This window comes from Hibiscus syriacus, unplaced genomic scaffold, assembly GCF_006381635.1.
Source record: "Hibiscus syriacus cultivar Baekdansim isolate YM2019G1 unplaced genomic scaffold, ASM638163v2 tig00110987_pilon, whole genome shotgun sequence".
NCBI classification, from domain to species: domain Eukaryota; kingdom Viridiplantae; phylum Streptophyta; class Magnoliopsida; order Malvales; family Malvaceae; genus Hibiscus; species Hibiscus syriacus.
Genome location: NW_024062941.1, coordinates 196584 through 203482, shown reverse-complemented (window position 1 = coordinate 203482; position 6899 = coordinate 196584).

Below are 6899 nucleotides of genomic sequence, written 5' to 3'. Positions count from 1 at the left end.
ACTAGTGTAAAATGAAACCCCTGGGGAATTCAACACCCTTGCAATAAGCTTCGAGCATGAACTTTTTCGAAATGATTTTTTCTCATTAAAAAAAACACAAGTTTAATTTTAAAAGGTCTCGTTTTGAATAATTTGATGAACGGTTAATAATAAAACGTGATTCGAGAAGTCGCCACCAACCTTTGATTAGGGTGTGATTGGGTACCCCAAAATATTCGTCATTTTATAATATATTCATTTTAATTAAACAACAAATTTGCGGGTTGCGTTACCAAAAAGTTGAGTTCGGGAGTCGATTACGCGTGGGGAAAGATTAGCACCCCAAGGTACCCTAAATCGGTACATAGTCGATTAATTAGTTGTATTTGCAATGAGATTTAAGAATTCAAGTCTAATTTAATTAAGATCCAATAAAAATAATATTCTTTGAATTTTAGGATGAAAGCACAATAATATTTAATTATTTCCTATCGAGAAGAATCAACCTCTTATGCCGTAAAGCATTCGGTTCTTACTCCAATCGAAAAAAGAAAATATTGTAATTATATCCAAAAGTTCATTATTAATACAAAATAATTTTAAGAGATAAAACGATAATATCTAATTATTTACAACTGAGAATAAATGACATCTCATGCCTTAAAAGCAATAATTTATTACTCTGATCGAAATGAAGAGATATCACTATTTTGTCTTAAATTCAATATTGATTCGAGAGAAAATGATAATATCTAATTATTTCCAATTTAGAATAAATGACCTTGCATGCCTTAAAGTAGTCACTTATTACTCCAATCGAAATTAAGAGATATCACTATTTTGTTTTAAAAATCAATATTGATGCGAGAGAATACAATAATATCTAATTATTTTCAATCGAGGATAAATGATCTCTCGTGTCTTAATGAAGTCATTTATTACTCCAACCGAAATGAAAAGATATTACTATTTTCAAAATTAATTCGAGTGTTACTATTTTTGAAATCCCATTGAAAAATACTTGCAAAAATAAAACATGTTAAGAGCATACATCAAACAAGTACAATTAATTATTTATTTTACCTTTAATGAGAGTAAGGATGTTCAATTATTTAAATACGAGACGAGACCTTAGATTCGATCTAACAGTACTTTCTCAGTGAACTTAATTAAAAGAACATGATCTTTTTCTCAATCCCCAAATTTTAAAATGGATTCAATTTAATTCGTGTCACTTAATGGGATAGACTTTCATTTTAAAACTATCGAAAGTAACTTTCTTATATGTTAAGACAATCACTTTACAACAATATTAAAATGAACGAATATTACCCTTAGTCAAATTATTTTGATTCGAGTCAAGAAATGCTTATAAGGGTATCATGCAAATTAATATAGAAAAAAATTAATTAGTGACTAAAATGAAATAACATAAAAGCAACATGCAAAAATTAAAATAAAACAACATGCAAATAGGACTAAAATATAAACAAACAAATCATCATGTCAAAAATTAAAACAAAATAAAGTGCAAAAGTGACTAAAATGAACATTTTTAATATTAAGTGTTAAAATTACAAAGGATAAAAATAAATAAAACATGGGGACCAAATTAAAAAAATAAAATTACATGGTTAAATTAAATTAAATAAAAAAAGATCGTAGGTCGAAATATAAAACATGTTGAACTACAGGGACCATTTCATAATTATTCTTTTATTACTAGCCTAAAACATGCTCTTAAAGCAAAATGTGTAAATTACTAAATCAGTCCAGAAGCATTAAAATAAAATTAAAATTCACTATACATGAGAAAAATATAAAAACAAGGCTAAATAAGGGCAAATAAATATCAAATTTCCCAAAAAATACATAATATGCATAAAAAACGGGTAAATAACAACTTCGATCCATACATGTGATTAACATGCAAAAACACACTAAATTATGGATGACTAAACAACAAATATCCCAAAAATTAAGGCATGCATAAAAATGGATAAATAATAAGTTCGGTCCTTACAGGTGACTTACATGCAAAAACGCACTTAAATTAAGGGACCTAAGCATGATTTTACCCTAAAGTTCCCCTATATATTCAACTTTCTTTTTTTATTTCAACCAAAATTCTAAAAAAATCTAAAATCATATCCCATCTCTTTTCTTTTCTTTTCTTTAGGCCAACCCATAGCCAGCTGTCCTACCCCGACTCAGGCCATCGCTTCGACCGTCGTTTCGACCGACACACATGGCGGTCAAAACCCCTAAACTAAACCTAAACTGCTCATTTTACTCCGATCTATCTTCCTACACACAAACATAAGGCCTAAACCACCTAAAAGACCTTCTAAAGACCCCCAAAAGCCTTGACCTTTCGGTTCTCGCACACTTCGGCCGCCGCGAAGACGAATTGGCCCTCCAGTTTGACTCCACACTCTAAGGTAACTAGAGTATACTTTCCTGTTGATAATGCACCCATATGCATTTCAACTATAGTATACTTTTCTGTTGATAATGTACCCAATACATTTCAACCATAGTTGACATTTCTATTGATAATGTACCCATATTCATTTCAACTCTAGCATGCTCTTCTTTTGATAATGCACCCATATGCATTTCAACTCTAGCACAATTTTCTGTTGATAATGCACCCATATGCATTTCAACTCTAGCATACTTTTCTGTTGATAATGTACCCATATACATTTCAACTATAGCATTCTTTCATGCTAATAATGCACCCATATGAATTAATATTTTCATATTCTTTTAGAGCAATTCTTACTCTAACTCATACACAATATTATCTCCATATATTCAATAAAACATAGTAATTACGGTAAAACATACATTAATAATTAAACAATTCATATTAAATAATTATTAATCATTTTCATCTAGATTTGATACCATAAAATGTACTCACCTGGCTTTCCTCGCTAAATGTCCAAAAGTAAAGATGATTACTTCCAAACTTTACCCTTGCCTTTCGCCTTACTTGCCTCGGGAGCTTGATTTCGATCTAACCCATATTCATTAAATACATGCATAATATCAATTGTTAGTGTGTTTCCTAACAATTATAACTTAATATCAATCAAATATTTATTATTAACTTTCTACAGCAATATCAGCCCTAACTTAAAATTTATGACCCTTCAGTATCGATACCCCTACTATAGTATCGATACTACCCTATTATGGTATTGATACCCCTACTATAGTATCAATACTACCCTATTATGGTATTGATACCCCCTTCCAGTATCAATACTAAAATTAGCTTCGATGTAGTCTGGTATCGATACCCTCACCATGGTATCGATACCATTATGCTATGGTACCGATACCCCTTAGGTATCAATACAGAAATTAGATTCGATGTTTACTGGTATCGATACCCTTACCATGGTATCGATACTACATTGCTTGGGTACCGATACTAATTGAATCAGTATCGATACCTCTCATATAATTTAGCCTAATTTTTGTCTATGGTATCGGTTCTGTTCTTAGCAGTATCGATACCCTCACCTAGAAATTCCAATTTTTAGCTCGAAAATTACCAAAATAGGGTCACATTTCTTTATATTTACCCCATTCAATACTATTAAACTATTGCTTAACTATCTATACTAACATTCCTTCAATTAATCTATTAAAATATCTAAAATCTTCCAAGAACAATAAATTCTAAAAATCAAACCATTTTTCCTAATGTTTTATCAATCTAATCCAATGCTTCTAAGCTCTTATATACCTCTTTGATAAGTCAAATTTACCAGTAAACATCCATAAACACTCCTATTTTAACATATCCCTCAAAAACCCATTTTTTTAAAACCTATATTATTTCCACAATTTGTTGATTTTAATCTCATTTAACCCTTCCTTATACTTCTATCCAACTAAAATCTTAAATAACCAACTTAACATAAAAGAAAAAACCATCAAATTAAAAATCTTACCTTTAGCTAGGGTTGAAGGTTTTTTCACGTAAAAGAGGAAGAAGAAAAGAGTGTTTGATTTTTTTTTCATCCTCTCCTTATTTCTCTAATATATATATCTACCATAATAAATGAATTTTAAATTAATTTATACCCAAATACTCATAAATGCACTTTTTAATCTTTCCTTACCACAATTTAGTCTAGACTAATATTCACACTCATTCTCATATTTATCAATTAATCAATTTAGTCCTCCATATTTTTTAATTCCTTTCAATTTAATCACTGTCCTATTATTTGGGGTATTACAAATCTTCCCCCTTAAGAAAATTCGTCCTCAAATTTTAAAGAAATACATGAAGCAAAGAGATATGGAAATTACTTTTTCATATTCTATTCTCTTTCCCAGGTAGCTTCATCCACCTTATGATTCCGCCAAAACACTTTGACCAATGGAATCTTTTTACTACAGAATTCCTTGGTTTCCTTAGCCAAAATCCGTACTGGTTTTTCTTCATAAGTCAAATCTGGTCGGATTTCTATCTCTTCCGGAGTGATAACATGTGAGGGATCTGATTTGTACCTCCTAAGCATCGATACATGGAAAACATTGTGGATTTTGTCCATATCTGGAGGCAAAGCTAATTGATAAGCCACGGGTCAAATCCTTTTCAATATCTCATACGATCCAATAAATCTTGGACTCAACTTTCCTTTTCGCCCAAATCGTAATACCTTCTTCCAAGTCGATACTTTAAAAAATACTTTATCTCCCACATGAAATTATATTTCTTTTCTTTTCAAATCCGCATATGACTTTTGGCGATCTGAGGCTATCTTAAGATTACTCTGTAAAATTTTCACTTTATCCTCCATATCTTTCATCAAATCCGGCCCGACTAGATCCTGATCTTTCAGTTCAAACTAATTTAATGGTGTTTGACATATTCTCCCATGTAGAACTTCATATGGGGCCATCTTAATACTGAATTGATAATTATTATTATACGTAAATTCTGCTAAAGGAAAATACATTTCCCACGATCCCATAAATTCAATCACACATGCCCTAAGCATATCCTCTAGTATCTAAATAACTCGCTCCGAATGCCCATCTGTCTGAGGATGAAAAGTTGTACTAAAATTCAGTCGAGTACCCAATGCTTCATGCAAGGACTTCCAAAATCTTGAAGTAAACCTGGGTCTCGATCGGACACTATCGATATCGGCACTCCGTGCAGTCTAACTATCTCTTTTATATACAACTCCACAAACTTATTCATCGAGTAGTCTACTCACACAAAATAAAATGAGTTGTCTTGGTCAGTCTATCCACTATAACCCATATCGAATCCTTTTTGCCCAGTGACAATGGTAACCCCGAAACAAAATCCATCGTAACCCTTTTCCATTTCCACTCAGGAATGGTTAGAGGCTGCAGTAATTCGGATGACACCCGATGTTCAGTTTTCACTTGTTGACATGATAAACATTTAGCCATAAATTATGTTACTGCTCTTTTCATTCCAGACCACCAATAACGACTCTTCAAATCTTGATACATTTTATTCCCACTTGGATGCATAGTCAAAGGGTTATAATGGGCTTTGTAAAGAATAACTCTCCTCATATCATCATCATCGGGAATATAAAGGCTTCCCCGGTAATATAGGCATCCATCATCTTTTCTTTCAAAATCTTTATTCTCTTCTTTTTCAATCTACACCAATTTCATCAAACACATTTTATATCTCCCTTGAATCTATTTTACTCAATCCAACAATATCGGTTGTAACTTTAATTAGACAATCACAAATCCATCTCCATCCATAAACATACGTGCGTCTAAAGCCCTTAAAGCTGCAAACATTTTTTGACTGAGTGCATCCGCCACCACATTAGCTTTTCTTGAATGATAGTCAATAATCAAATCATAATCTTTCAAAATCTCTATCCATATTCTTTGCCTTAAATTCAGCTCTTTTTGAGTTAACAAATATTTTAAATTTTAATGATCAGTATACACATGGCAACGCTCACCGTACAAATAATGGCGCCAGATTTTTAAAGCAAAAATCATTGCAACCAATTCTAAGTCATGCATTGGGTAATTTCTCTCGTGATTCTTCAATTGTCTAGATGCATAAGCCATAACCTTGCTTTCTTGCATTAACACACAACCCAACCCATTATGGGATGCATCACTATACACGACATATTCTTTACTCGACTCAGGTTGCACAAGCACTGGAGTCTCAGTTACAATTCTCTTTAACATCTCAAAACTTTCTTGGCACTTTTTTGTCCAGAAAAATGGTACGTCCTTTCGTAAAAGCTTAGTTAGCGGTAGTGATAACCTTGAAAAATTCTTCACAAATCATTTATAATAACCCGTCAGCCCCAAGAAACTTCGAACTTCCACAATAATTTTTCGAGATTGCCACTCTACTATGGATTGAATCTTCTTGGGGTCCACTTTAATGCCTTCTGCCGACACTATATGACCAAGAAAGGAAATCTCAAACAACCAAAATTCGTATTTGGAAAATTTAGCATATAAATTCTTGTCACGAAGTATCTGAAGGACCACTCGAAGATGAGTATCATGATCCTCTTTTGACTTGGAATAGACTAGTATATCATCTATAAATACTACTACGAATAGATCCGAGTATGGTTGAAAAACTCAATTCATCAAGTCCATGGATGTTGCTGGTGCATTAGTCAATCCAAATGGCATCACTACAAATTCATAATGCCCATATCGGGTAAAAAAAGTTGTCTTTGAAATATCATCTTCTTTGATCTTCAACTGATGGTACTCCGACCTTAAGTCTATCTTAGAAAACACTGATGCTCCTTTCAATTGGTTAAACAAATCATCAATCCTCGGAAGAGGATATTTGTTCTTTATGGTGACCTTATTCAATTGACGCTAATCGATACATAATCACATAGTCCCGTATT